Source organism: Tachypleus tridentatus, chromosome 13 (genome assembly GCF_004210375.1).
Source record: "Tachypleus tridentatus isolate NWPU-2018 chromosome 13, ASM421037v1, whole genome shotgun sequence".
NCBI classification, from domain to species: Eukaryota; Metazoa; Arthropoda; class Merostomata; order Xiphosura; family Limulidae; genus Tachypleus; species Tachypleus tridentatus.
In genome coordinates this window covers 27,892,613-27,908,188 of record NC_134837.1, presented here as the reverse complement: position 1 = coordinate 27,908,188, position 15,576 = coordinate 27,892,613, and the positions used below count along the sequence as shown (strand labels likewise).

At 31.5% G+C, this 15,576-nt stretch overlaps 1 pseudogene across 1 annotated transcript in view; it reads left to right on the top strand.

The window, feature by feature from the left end:
- The window catches only part of LOC143238468 (potassium/sodium hyperpolarization-activated cyclic nucleotide-gated channel 2-like), a 280,511-nt pseudogene that overhangs the window by 205,957 nt on the left and 58,978 nt on the right, over positions 1 to 15,576 (top strand). The window contains exon 5 of the transcript XR_013020594.1: positions 1,113 to 1,387. The product of XR_013020594.1 is annotated as a potassium/sodium hyperpolarization-activated cyclic nucleotide-gated channel 2-like (transcript). The remainder of the gene's footprint in view (positions 1 to 1,112; positions 1,388 to 15,576) is intronic.

Genomic DNA, 15,576 nt, shown 5'->3' with positions numbered 1-15,576 from the left:
GGTTGTAAGTCCGAAGACATGCTGCTGCACTACGGGGGGGGTGCAAACCAAATGAAAAATCGGACTTTTTTTATTGAATAATTCACAAGAATATATTAGTAGCATTTTTAAAATTGTTATAAGAAAATAGGGTTACTGTGTGAGTAAAAGTATTTCAGAATTCCATGCTATAACTACTAACTGGATTTTCAGAAATTCTATCAATTAAAAACAAAATAGTTACCCTGCGATAAATAAAGAATTTATGTGATCAAGTTAAGATTAGGTCTGTTTAAAATGTAAGTATATGGGTGTCACATACAGTGCATTCTTATCATAGATAAGTAAATACAAAACATTATTTGGTTGGTTTTGAATTTCGGTAAAGCTACTCGAGGGCTGTTTGGGATAGTTGTCCTTAATTCAACAGTTATAGACTAGACAAAGGCAGTTAGTCAATACCACCTACTGACAATTACTGGGCTACTCCTTATTAACGAATAGTGGGATTGACCGTCACGTTATAATGCTTCCATGTAATGTACAGTGATGGGGATTTGAACTGGCGAGTCGTAGATTGCGATTGGATATAAAAAGATATAGAGATATTAAAAAAATATACCTTTCACTGTTACTGATTTATATGCACTATATACAAAACAGTTGTTGTAAGTGCGAAATATATGTCAACTTCTTTAAGATATAAATAAATCACATTTAGATATTGCATTTTTCCTACAAAAATAATTTGTTTTACTATTTAACTCGGCTCGGCATGGCCAGGTAGTTAGGGCGTTCGACTCGTAATATGAAGGTAGCCGGTTCGAATCACCATCACACTAAACATACTCATTCTTTCAGCCATGGGGGCGTTATAAAGTTACGGTCAATCCTGCTATTCGTTGGTAAAAGAGCAGACCAAAAGTTGGCGATGACTAGATTGCTGCTTTCCTCTGGTTTTACACTCCTAACTGAGGGACGGCTAACGCAGCTGTCCCGCTTGTAGCTTTGCGCGAAATTCAAAAAGAAACCAACTCTTTCACTCTTCAATCTGTTTTGTTTTTTTCAGTTTTTTAAGGTCAAAGGTCTTCTACTACTGTTACTTTAATTTCTACATTGGTCGTTTCTTATAGGTATAATGAAACAAGATGTTTCTGAAGAAGTGATACTCGACCCCAAGTTAATAGCTAAACACTACATCAGGACTTGGTTTTTTCTTGATCTCGTTAGTTCAATACCACTGGACTACATTTTTCTTATCTTCAGCCCAGACTACAGTGACAACTTTCATCTTCTACATGCCGGCCGTGCGTTACGAATACTACGATTGGTCAAGATGCTTAGTTTACTAAGGTTGTTACGGGTGTCAAGATTGGTGAGATACGTAAGCCAATGGGAAGAAGTATACGTAAGTAACAGTAATGATAATAATGAAATTTACTTTAAAATTCAAAGAAAAAATGTGCGTATTTGTTACTAAATGGAGTATTATTGTTTGATTAGTACCGGTCACGAAATAGAGCATTCCGAAAGAAAACTACTCTATCATACAAAAATGAAAAATATTCGCGAATAAAACAACGCAGTACATTCTGCCTTCAGATGGCGTTACATTATATAAAGTCAACTTGCGACATGTTTTAGTTATTAATATCAAACATTTATCTGCTAGCTATTATTTTCTTTTTCACGGGAAAGATACCTTATTCGTAGCGTCGAGAGCCGTATTATGATGATGGGCTGTTGTTGCATTTCCAACTGTATTTTTCTCCAACAGTTCGTATTGACACACCTTTTATTTGAGTTATGGTGGGTTAGCATGTTACCGATTAACAATCCGTGTTTAATTCAAAAGAGGTAAACTTAAGTTACACACGAGCACAGTTTTTCTTCTCAAATCTTTAAATAACGTTGGATAGAAAAGTGTTTATTTAAAAAAGAAAATTATCACCATGATTTTTACAGACAACTTTTTAAAAAATCACTAAAATCTTCTATAAGCAAAACAAGCGACTCCTAGTTCGACAATTGCCTCACAATATTTACTTATGTTGTAATTCTTATCTAAAAATCTAATGTACATTTGGGGAATAATAGTAAAATAAGATAAATATGATATGGTGCAATTCATTAAAATAGCAAGCGTTAAAATGGGTGATTCCCCAGCCGCCATTTTGTATTTTTTTTTGTTTCTCTTCATGAAGATGATGTGTTTTATGTTTGCTGATATCTTGTGGTTATGTTTTATTTTATTATGTACTATGTTTATTAGGATATGAAGTTTATAAAAAGAATGTTCTAGTTGAAAATAACGAGATAAACCGTAGTTAGGGTGATTTTGTTTGTTTTCGAATCAAAACTTTTTATAGCGTCAGTATTCTTTCGAGCGTGGTTAATTTGGTAAAAAAATCCAACCCTATAAGAAGCGAATCACAAAATTCTTAGGCTGTTTGACTAAGTTGGCAGTTTGTTAATGTTATTTTTTGAAATCTTGATATGCTAATAAAAAACAATAACTTATACGTGAAAAGTGCCTGTTTCTTCGTTTCTCGTTAAGTGTAAAAACTACACAGTGGGCTATCTGCGCTGTGCCAGTCATGAATGGATATCGAAATCCGGTTCTTAGCTGAGCCTCTGAAGTGGAAGCTGAAAAATGGCGGCATATTTGAAAAATACAATAATCAGCGTATTAATATAACTCTGAATTCTGCCCTTGACCTTTGTAGACATTTAAGAAATGTCATTAAACGGAGTATCTTCAGTACTGGAAATATAATTGTCTCTACTTCCTGTGTCACTCGGAAGTCTTGAACAATTAAAGCATATCTTGGGCTCCAGGATCCTGTGTTTGTTATCATAGCAGTTTAATGTCATCAGTATTTTGTAATTGGGTTGTTCATTTCAAAAGGACAACCTTGCCGTGTATTTCAGAAAGACTGTCTGTGCTTACAGTCCCTAATTTTTAACACCATGTGTGTGTCTAATAACTCTGACAAGTGAGTAATTAACATCATGTGTGTGTCTAATAACTCTGACAAGTGAGTAATTAACATCATGTGTGTGTCTAATAACTCTTACAAGTGAGTAATTAACGTCAAAAGTGTATTTGATAACTCTTAAAAGTGAGTAATTAACATCATGTGTGTGTCTGATAACTCTGCAAGTGAGTAATTAACATCAAAAGTGTTCTCATAACTCTGACAAGTGAGTAATTAACATCATGTGTGTGTCTGGTAACTCTGACAAGTGAGTAATTAACATCAAAAATGTTCTGATGACTCTGACAAGTGAGTAATTAACATCAAAAGTGTTCCGATAACTCTTACAAGTGAGTAGTTAACGTCAAAAGTGTATTTGATAACTCTTACAAGTGAGTAATTAACATCATGTGTGTGTCTGATAACTCTTAAAAGTGAGTAATTAACATCATGTGTGTGTCTGATAACTCTGCAAGTGAGTAATTAACATCAGAAGTGTTCTCATAACTCTGACAAGTGAGTAATTAACATCAAAAGTGTTCTCATAACTCTGACAAGTGAGTAATTAACATCTGTATTTGACACAAGTGAGTAATTAACATCAAAAGTGTTCTCATAACTCTTACAAGTGAGTAATTAACATCATGTGTGTGTCTGGTAACTCTGACAAGTGAGTAATTAACATCAAAAGTGTTCTGATGACTCTGACAAGTGAGTAATTAACATCAAAAGTGTTCTGATAACTCTTACAAGTGAGTAATTAACGTCAAAAGTGTATTTGATAACTCTTACAAGTGAGTAATTAACATCATGTGTGTGTCTGATAACTCTTACAAGTGAGTAATTAACGTCAAAAGTGTATTTGATAACTCTTAAAAGTGAGTAATTAACATCATGTGTGTGTCTGATAACTCTGCAAGTGAGTAATTAACATCAAAAGTGTTCTCATAACTCTGACAAGTGAGTAATTAACATCAAAAGTGTATTTGATAACTCTGACAAGTGAGTAATTAACATCAAAAGTGTTCTCATAACTCTTACAAGTGAGTAATTAACATCATGTGTGTGTCTGGTAACTCTGACAAGTGAGTAATTAACATCAAAAGTGTTCTGATGACTCTGACAAGTGAGTAATTAACATCAAAAGTGTTCCAGTGAGTAGTTAACGTCAAAAGTGTATTTGATAACTCTTACAAAGTAATTAACATCATGTGTTCTGATAACTCTGACAAGTGAGTAATTAACATCAAAAGTGTTCCGATAACTCTTACAAGTGAGTAATTAACGTCAAAAGTGTATTTGATAACTCTGACAAGTGAGTAACTAGCATCATGTGTGTGTCTGATAAATGTGACAAATGAATATTCATATCGTATGTGTATTTATAACAGTGACAAATGAAGAACTAACACCAGGTTCACCTGTGCTAACTGTAACAAGTGAGGAACTAACACCAGGTTCACCCGTGCTAATTGTAACAAGTGAGGAACTAACACCAGGTTCACCCGTGCTAACTGTAACAAGTGAGGAACTAACACCAGGGTTACCTCTGATAACTGTAACAAGGGAACGACTACGAGCTTCAGATGTTGTGACTAATATTAAAGCTGTGGATAAAGTACAATAGACATTTTAAAAATTCTTATACAGACAGTGACAAGTGAAGAATTGTATCTCACTCTTATTTTCCAATGTAACCATTTGGTTCTGGCGTTTCTCAAAATCGGTGGTTACTTGAATACAGAAATCTTATTGAAAGCCTGGAGAATAATTTTCCCGAAAGTAAATCGAAAACCGCCTGGAAGTTACACTGTTTTAACTTCTCGCACCAATATACAGTAGTGTGTTGTTTGTCATTCAGTCAGTAGGCACTAAAGTGAGCTTAACGTTGCAATTTATACTGTCGTCAGTGAAACGTGTGCATGTCGTGAATGACGAGTTAAATTATGCGTTCTCTGGGCTAAAACACAAAATGACATGTGAATTTTGAAAGGGAGAAATAAAAATATTTGTTACTCTTAATTTTGATTTTATTTACTCTTGATATAAAACACTTTCGGGTAACCTGCGGAAATGCATGTAGTACATATATTGTATATAAAAGCTGGAATTCTTCTTTTTTTACCAAACTGTTCTGGCTAGGTGGTTAAGGCACTCGACTCGTAATTAGAAGGGCACGGGTTCGAAAGTCCGTCACACCAAACATGCTCGCTTTTTTAGCCGTGGGGGTGTTGTAATGTGACGGTCAATCCTGCCATTCATTGGTAAAAGAGTAGCCCAAGAGGTGGCACTGGATGGTGATGACTAGCTGCCTTCTCTCTAGTCTTACATTGCTAAATTAAGGACTGCTAACGCAAATAGCCCTCGTGTGGCTTTTCGCGAAATTCAAAACAAACCAAATTATTCTTCATATACTCCCGCACCCTGATGGAGTGCCTTATATTGATGATTCGTAATATCATACATACATATATATATATATCTGCTCCATTACGTCTAATAGATCCGTTGTCAGGATATCGCTATCATATGATACAAATATTTCTTATTTCCACAAAGGTTTACTCGCAATAACACCACGCTGATGGCGTGCCATACATAGTGGTGGTTAAAGATGTTTAGTGAATATTTAAAAGCATTAGATGTAGTCAGTTTTTAGATCATATGGCAGTACTTCAGAAAATTAAATACTGTATATATTGTTTTATATATGCCCCCCGCTAGTACAGCGGTATGTCTCCGGATTTACAATGCTAAAATCAGGGGTTCGATTCCCCTCGGTGGGCTGAGCAGATAGCCCTTTGTGGCTTTGCTATACGAAAAAAACACACTTGTTTTATATAGTATATTTTCATGAATATGTAATACCTACTAACTTGAAATATACTTCATTAATAAATAGAATTTTACTCATCTTTTAATAATTCACGTTTTCTTCAGCATTTTTTCAAAAATTTTTTTGTTTGGAATTTAGCACAGAGCGACACAATGAGCTATCTGTGCTCTGATCAACACGGTAGCGATATCGAAACGTTTATAAGCCTTTAACCTTATCGTTGAGCTAATAAGAGGGACCGTCGCCCATATCCAAATGTAAATATTCCGAGTATGTCCAATATGTTAGAAATCATTATAGCGGTATGAGTCCGGGGAGCGTTTTTCAAGGGAACATAGAGTAATTTCCAAAGTAATTTTAAAACTATTATGCAAGATTTAGAAATATATATTGCAAAAAAAAATCAAAATAAAGTTACTTAGAATGGCAAACTTTATTTTTGCTCAGTGCTAATTTACAAATTGGGCTTATCTGTGCTCTGTCCACTAGGAAGATCAAATCCTGATTTTTAGCGTTGCGAGTCATCATGACGCTCTCCTGAGACAGCGGGGAAATAATAACAAAATATCCTGAGAAGTTTCGTTTAACTTGAGAAATATTTAACAAGTTATTGCGGTTCTTGGATATTTGCACAAGGACCATTTGCGCTAACCGTCACTATGTAAAATAGCAGCTAGGTAGCTAGTTAATAACATTCAATGCGTTTGGAATGCTCTAATCGAACATTGTTTGTAATTGCTATAATGCATCCACCGCATTAAAAAAAGTGAAATATTATATATTTTTGTATATAAGGTGAGAGAGATTTTTGTTAGGTAATTCAAGATTTTGTAAATTATATTTATGTCATGTTATAAGAGAAGAGTTCAGTGTCCATCAGAATTGTAATATATTTTTATTTTTATGTTTATTTTTCAGTTCTGTTAATTTTAGATATTATATTAAATTATTTTATTACATGTAATGCCATTTTCCGAGTTTTAAGGTTTTTTAATTTAATAACTTTACAGGCTTCTCTTAAGATAATAAAAGGAAAGCCAAAACAAATTTTCATGTTTTCGTTATTTGAAGCTGGTGTTTATACTAGGTTGTTGCTTGAACGTCGCTTATCTGAAGTAGTTTTATTAAACATCTGAGTGCCGCTTAACTCAAGTAGTTTTCTTACTGAATGCTCTTTCGTTTTGAACATATTTATTTCAACTTTTTAACTAAAGGTAAGATGTTCTAGAATGTTAGAAAATTAACGATTTGTGCTTTAAGAAAACCTTTAAAATAAAAGGTATTGCACGTGAATTATCTTAAGTGTATAAAAAAGAACCATAATTTCAATGTTAACCCAAAAAATTACTTATTACCTGATATGCTAAATCATATGACATCTGCAGCTACAAAATAAACAGAAAATGGATATAGGACTTTTTCTCTTCAGAACGATGTTTATTAAAGAAGTTTATTCTTGAAGGCACTAATAAAATAATGTATTCAGGAGTTTTTATTAAAGCACGTATTTGGTTATACAATATAACAAGCATCTTGAATTCTGATTAAACTCTGCTCGTATGTGCCTGTCTTGTCTTCGAATAGTTGTCTCTCTCTCTTGCATGCCATTAGTCTTGTCATGATTGTTTCAGAATAGAAGTTGGTTTATTTTTTGCTTTTTTGTTGTTTATCCAGAGCGACGAAATTGCTCAGTTTTAGGCTAAATTCATATTCATGCAAACATTATAATCATCGGCACATCTGCTTTTCCATGTGATGATTATTTAAATTTAATATAATGTATAAATACGACAGTTTGGCATTCTTAGATAGTGTGATGCAAACGGAAATTCACTGTTTTAAAGAAGGATGTCTAATAGTTCTTCCCAATGTTAAATATTTGTGATAGCAGGCCATAAAGATATGATCAGATCGAAGATTTAGATATTCCAAAACGTGAAACCCCGTTTACTTATTTACTTTGCAAAACAGAAAAATATGGATCAACTTGTGAAATTGGAACTACATAAAAAGAGACCTGCAACAAGTTGTACACCAACGGTAGTAAAGAAATGGTTAAGAATACACGAAAACAAAATTCAGTAACAACAGGCGTCCATGTGCCCCACGCAACATGGTAACATAATCAAGAATGAGCCTCACAAGTCATGTGTATACTAACTGTTTCCACGAGTTTCATTATGTAGTTGGAGAGTGAAACTGATATTTATGCTAGTTACATAAAGACACATCTCCTGTGTAATTCTGTTTGATTGCATTGTTGAAACGGTCTCTTGGGAACCATGGTCCTTATACACTAAATGGATTATGGAAAGACTGTAGGAAGAAGTAGTATGCTTTGGACGTGATACCTTACGATGGAGCCTGTTGCAATGGAATTTACTCTGTAAGAATATTGTCAAAATGTACAATAAGCAGATAGGGTTTAAGCGGATGTGGTAATATGGACTGTAACGACGTGGTGAGGCTCTGAAATCTTTCTAATATAATGTACTAAACCTCTGCATGTATTCACTAAGCACAAACGAATCAATAAATTTATAATGACATTTCAAATTAATACAGACCTCGGTCTCATGTAAGGCATCTTTTAAATGTTTTAAATATTATAATAGAATTGTTTGTTTGATCGCATGAATAAGTGGAAGAGTTACCATTAACTATATATGCAAGCCTTACATTAACTCTAACACTAAATAAAAGTCCATTTTCAATCCATGCATATACAAACACAAATGCTCGGTTGTTAAACAGATTTACACATATACTTTATTGAGAATATTTGTAGACGTTTGTTTTTCATTCTTGTGTTTTTTTTCTCCATATCGATATATTAAGTTGTTCAACTTCTACTTGATTGACATTTTGATCTAGAACTAAACGGCAAACATTTCACTTTTATTTAATTAAAATAAATTATTAATTTTAATCGTTGCATCTTTTCATGCACGAATTACAACCACAAATGTTCAAACTGAATAGTTGGCTTGTGGTTACCGTTCTGAATAATAATTTGCTACAAAATTACATTTAGTAACTCTTTTTTTTATTTAATACATTCCTCATGGTATCCATATGGCACCATAACTAGTTATGTGTCTCACTATAATCTATATTTCACTGCATTATTACCTCCTGTGAACATGTTCAACACTCTTCCTAAACATTAATTTAAGACTTTTTTTTACTTTATCACAGTTTTTCTTCTATGCATCAGTTCTGCTAAACCTCTTCCTAGTGGCCACTTTTTTTCTATGCACCAGTTCTGCTAAACCTCTTCCTAGTCGCCACTTTTCTTCTCTGCTCCAGTTCTACTAAATCTCTTCCTAGTCGCCACTTTTCTTCTCTGCACCAGTTCTACTAAACCTCTTCCTAGTGGCCACTTTTTTTCTATGCACCAATTCTGCTACATTTCTTCCCAGTTGCCTCTTGTGTATTTGTCTCATCCTGGTATTAAGAACTTACTTACACCAGTTTCTCACTTGTTCTACACTTTTCTCTTTCTTGTACCTCCTTTGCTGTGTGTCTTTCACCCTGCATGGGTTCGAGTCATTTGTAGTTTTTGTCTTCGTATTTTCTGCTGCAATATGCGCACGTATTTGCAGCTTCCGTTAATGAGTGGCCTTCAGGAAACACCTTTGCAACACAAGCTGTTGCTAAGGTGACCTTTAAAACGCCTTTGCAGTATATACTGGATATGAATGTGGTTGGTCTACGTGAGCTAAGCTCGCGGGCGTCAGATGCCTTTCATCACACCTTCGTGCATCCTCAGTTGATTATCTTTACATTTATGTAGCATTCATCCTTAAAAGTAGGAAAATTTACATAAAGACAAAAAACAACTGTTTAATACTTGTTATAACCTTCAAGTTGAGCATAAGACAAAAGTATTATGGCGAAGTTATCAAGCTAAATTTTCATTGAGGCCAATAATTTATTAACATGCTAACTTCGCCATTAAATCCAGTATTACTTGTTGATATTAAACTTTTCCATAGCTTGAGTGTTTTTTTTTAATTCAAATATCTTTACAAATTGTTTTGCTATGAATGATCTATTTATCCCAAATGAAAACATTAATTAAAATTAACCGCCAACTGCTCGCTGATGTTGCAAAAAAAGTTGCTAAGTATTTAATACATGCTATGAGAACGTCCACAAACAGCGTGTACGTCAATTTTCACAAGTTATATCATTTTAAAGTAATGTCATGGTGTTAAAACAGTTTCTTATGTAATTCTTTATCTCCGTCCCATTAATTATGCATGTGACATATGTAACTGAAAGTGCACCTTCACATATTGCAAAACCATAACTTTGTTTTGTGTTCAACTTGAAGGTTATAAGAAGTGTTAGCAGCGTTTTATCAGCATGTTAATTTGCCCAGTTTTAAGGTCTGTGCTACTTTAACAGATAAAAGGACATAATACTTCATTTTCAATACAAAGAATGTTTTAGTCATAGAAATAGCATGAGTTCAAGATAGTTTGCTTGAAACTAAGACTTTTTACAAATTTGTTAATAATCTGGTATGTAAACATATTGTACACACTCTTGAAAGAATGTATCTACAGTGTTAGAACCTAGTCTTATAATCTACGCCTAAGACTAAAAACGTTCGTATTATATTTATTATATAAAACATCCAGCGATGAAGTTTTTCAGTAAAATCAAACACAGTCTTCGAAAACCATAATACATATAAAGTGGTATTTATTTGTTTCTCCAACGATATAACGCTAAACGTATTCGATTCAAATAAAATCATGCGTTGTTTCATTTTTGTCATGACACCTTACTATTATCTATATAAATCTTCATTGGATGGTTGAAACATTTTAGTATTGTATGAAAAGTGTAATGAAAACAATCTTAATTAATTGTGAAAATTTTAGGAAATAAGATTTTCTCAATGAAAATTAGTGGACACTCAGTAAGGCGCAAACCTTGCCATTGAGCGAAAAAAAGTGTCCTTATGTCCGTTATGGATCCTTTTTGGTAAAAACCTGAGGAGTGAGTTAATGTATCTCTCCACCAAATTTTGTCAAATTCCAATGATTTGTGACTGAGTTATAGAGCAAAAACAGTTTCAAAAATCGGTCCCCGTTGACCTTGTTGTGACATCTTCTTTTGAACTTTAAAAACTAATCACTTCTAAGTTGGGTCAATGTTTTAATAATAACCAACTGTCGTTCAAATCCATTTAGCCGTTTTGGAAAAATATTTTGCTGAAACACAAATTCTGATCATAATTTAATTAATAATAATAACTAATGTGTGTTTGTGAGATTTTCTTATAGCAAAGCCACATCGGGCTATCTGCTCAGCCCACCGAGGGAAATCGAACCCCTGATTTTAGCGTTGTAAATCCGGAGACATACCACTGGACTAGCGGGGGCCAATAACAATTAATAAAATACACTTATCACCATTTTTTGGTTAAAAAAGTCGACCGCTGTCAACAAATTTAAAAGAAGCCTGAGTGAAAAGAGAGTCACATACTGCAAGTGTAACAACTGTTTATTGTTTCGACAAAATAGTGCACGTATTTAAGATAAAAGATTTTCTTATTTTCTTCAATGCTATTATTGTTATAGAAGCGAAAAATATTATCCCGTAACCTTAAACTAATGCCTGTTTCTATTCTTGACAAAATATAAAAGAAAGACTTACATTTAGATCTCTGTTTCGTTTCTGCTGACGTATGCGTAGATACTAAATGCTAACGATGAACTTTGGGCTGTTCGCATTAACGTGTTGGGTTTCTCTTCATCAATTGTCTGTATCATCTTAAAACTAATAGCTGGTTGTTACAGTATAGAACCTGTATCATCTTAAAACTAAAAGCAGGTTATTACAGTGTACTGTCTGTATCATCTTACATTATTACGGTGAAGTGTCTATATCAACTAAAACTTAAAGATACTTTAATACAGTAAAGTGATTGTATAATCCGAAACCAAAAAGTACGTTATTAGAGAAAATTGAGTTTTTCATTCTAAACAAAAAAGTACTTTATTGGAGAAAATTGACTTTTTCATTCTAAACCTAAAAGTACGTTATTAGATAAAACTGACTTTTTCATTCTAAACCTAAAAGTACGTTATTAGATAAAACTGACTTTTTCATTCTAAACCTAAAAGTACGTTATTAGAGAAAACTGACTTTTTCATTCTAAACCTAAAAGTACGTTATTAGATAAAACTGACTTTTTCATTCTAAACCTAAAAGTACGTTATTAGAGAAAACTGACTTTTTCATTCTAAACCTAAAAGTACGTTATTAGATAAAACTGACTTTTTCATTCTAAACCTAAAAGTACGTTATTAGAGAAAACTGACTTTTTCATTCTAAACCTAAAAGTACGTTAATATAGTAAATTCACTGTTTCATCCTAAACTTAAAGGTACCATATTGTAGTAAAGTGATTGTATTATTCTAAAACTAAATATACGTTATTATAGTAAACTGACTATTTCATTCTAAACCTTAATGTACGCTATTATAGTAAAGTGACTATTTAATTTTAAAACCTAAATGTACGTTATTATAGTAAATTGACGATTTAATTTTAAACCTATATGTACGTTATTATAGTAAAGTGACTTTTTCATTCTAAACATAAATGTACGTTATTAGAGTAAAGCGACTCTTTCATTCTAAACCTAAATCTAAGTTATTGTAGTAAATTGAATGTATTAATCTAAACCTAAATGTACGTTATTATAATAAAGTGACTCTTCCATTCTAAATCTAAACGTACGTTATTGCAGTAAAGTGACCATCTCATTCTAAACCTAAAAGTATGTTATTATAGTAGAGTGACAGTTTCATGCTAAACATAAAGGTACGTTAATATAGTAAAGTGATTTTTTTTCATTCTAAACCTGAAGGTTTATTATAGTAAAGAGACTCTTTCATTCAAGACATAAATGTAAGTTATTATAGTAAAGTGACTATTTCATTCTAAACCTAAATGTACGTTATTCTACTAAAGTGAGTATATCATTCTAAAATTAAAGGAATGTTATTATAATAAATAGACAGTTTTATTCAAAATCTAAAGGCACGTTATAATAGTAAAGTGACTGTATCAATCTAACTCTAAATGTACGCTATTATAGTAAAGTGACAATTTCATTCTCAACCTAAAAGTACGATATTAAAGTAAAGTTACTGTTACATTTTCAACCTAAATGTACGTTATTATAGTAAAATGACTCTTTCATTCTAAACCTAAATGTACGTTATTCTAGTAAACTGAATATTTTATCCTAAACCTAAAGGTACGTTATTAACGTAAAGTTACTGTTACATTTAAAACCTAAATGTACGTTATTATTGTAAAGTGACTATTTCATTCTAAACTTAAAAGTACGTTATTAAAGTAAAGCGACTCTTTCATTCCAAAATAAAATATACGTTATTATAGTAAAGTGACTATTTTATTCTAAACTTAAAGGTACGTTATTATAGTAAAGTGGTTGTATCATTCTAAACCTCAAGGTACAATATTATAGTGAAGTGAATGTTTCATTCTAAACCTAAATGTACGTTATTATAGGACAGTTAAAACTGTTTCATTATAAACTTAAAGGTACGTTATTATAATAAAGTGACTCTACCATTCTAAATCTAAATGTACGTAATTATAATAAAATTACTGAATCAATCTAAACCTAAATATACGTTATTATAGTAAACTGACTTTTCATTCTAAACCTAAATATACGTTATAATAATAAAATGACAAATTCATTCTAAACCTAAAAGTACGATAACAAAGTAAAGTTACTGTTACATTTTAAACCTAAATGTACGTTATTATAGTAAAGTGACTATTTTATTCTAAACTTAAAGGTACGTTATTATAGTAAAGTGGTTGTATCTTTCTAAACCTGAAGGAACGTTATTATAATAAAGTGACTTTTTCACACTAAACCTAAAGGTACGTTATTATAGTAAAGTGACTCTTTCATTCTAAACCTAAATGTACGTTATTATAGTAAACTGACAATTTCATTCTAAAACTAAATGTACGTTATTAAAGTAAAGTTACTCTTACATTTTAAACCTAAATGTACGTTATTATAGTAAAGTGACTATTTTATTCTGAACTTAAAGGTACGTTATTCTACTAAAGTGACTGCATCATTCTAAACTTAAAGGAACGTTATTATAATAAATAGACAGTTTTATTCAAAATCTAAAGGCACATTATAATAGTAAAGTGACCGTTTCATTCTAAACCTAAATGTACGTTATTATAGGAAATTACTGTTTCATTCTAAACCTAAATAAACGTTATTATAGTAAAGTAACAATTTCATTCTAAACCTAAAAGTACGATACTAAAGTAAAGTTACTGTCATATTCTAAACCTAAATGTATGTTATTATAGTAAAGTGACTCTTTCATTCTAAACCTAAATGTACGTTATTATAGTAAACTGAAAATTTCATTCTAAACCTAATGGTACGTTATTAAAGTAAAGTTACTGTTACATTTTAAACCTAAATGTACGTTATTATACTAAACTGAAAATTTCATTTTAAACCTAAAGGTACGTTATTAAAGTAAAGTTACTGTTACATTTTACACCTAAATGTACGTTATTATAGTAAAGTGACTCTTTTTTTCTAAACCTAAAGGTAAGTTATCATAGTGAAGTAAATACTTAATTTTAAATCTAAATGTACGTTATTATAGTAAAGTGACAATTTCATTCTAAACCTAAAAGTAGGATATCAAAGTAAAGTTACTGTTACATTTTAATCCTAAATGTACGTTATTATAGTAAAGTAACAATTTCATCCTAAACCTAAAAGTGCGATATCAAAGTAAAGTGACAGTTACATTTTAATCCTAAATGTACGTTATTATAGTAAAGTGATTCTTTCATTCTAAACATAAATGTACTTATTATAGGAAAGTGACTGTTTCATTCTAAACCTGAAGGTACGTTATTATAGTAAAGTGACTGTTTCATTCTAAACCTTAAGGTATGTTATTATAGTAGAGTGACAGTTTCATGCTAAACATAAAGGTATGTTACTATAGTAAAGTGATTTTTTTCATTCTAAACCTGAAGGTTTATTATAGTAAAGAGATTCTTTCATTCTAAACCTAAATGAACGTTATTCTACTAAAGTGACTATATCATTCTAAACTTAAAGGAATGTTATTATAATAAATATACAGTTTTATTCAAAATCTAAAGGCACGTTATAATAGTAAAGTGAATGTATCAATCTAACTCTAAATGTACGCTATTATAGTAAAGTGACTACTTCATTGTGAATCTAAAGGTACGTTATTATAGCAAAGTGACAATTTCATTCTCAACCTAAAAGTACGTTATTAAAGTGAAGTTACTGTTACATTTTAAACCTAAATGTACGTTATTATTGTAAAGTGATTATTTCATTCTAAACTTAAAAGTACGTTATTAAAGTAAAGTTACTGTTACATTTTAAACCTAAATGTACGTTATTATAGTAAAGTGACTCTTTAATCCTAAACCTAAAGGTACAATATTATAGTAAAGTGACTCTTTAATTCCAAACTGAAATATACGTTATTATAGTAAAGTGACTATTTTATTCTAAACTTAAAGGTACGTTATTATAGTAAAGTGGGTGTATCATTCTAAACCTTAAGGTACCTTATTATAGTAAAGTGAATGTTTCATTCTAAACTTAAATGTACGTTGTTATAGGAAAGTTAAAACTGTTTCATTATAAACTTAAAGGTACGTTATAACAATAAAATGACATTTTCATT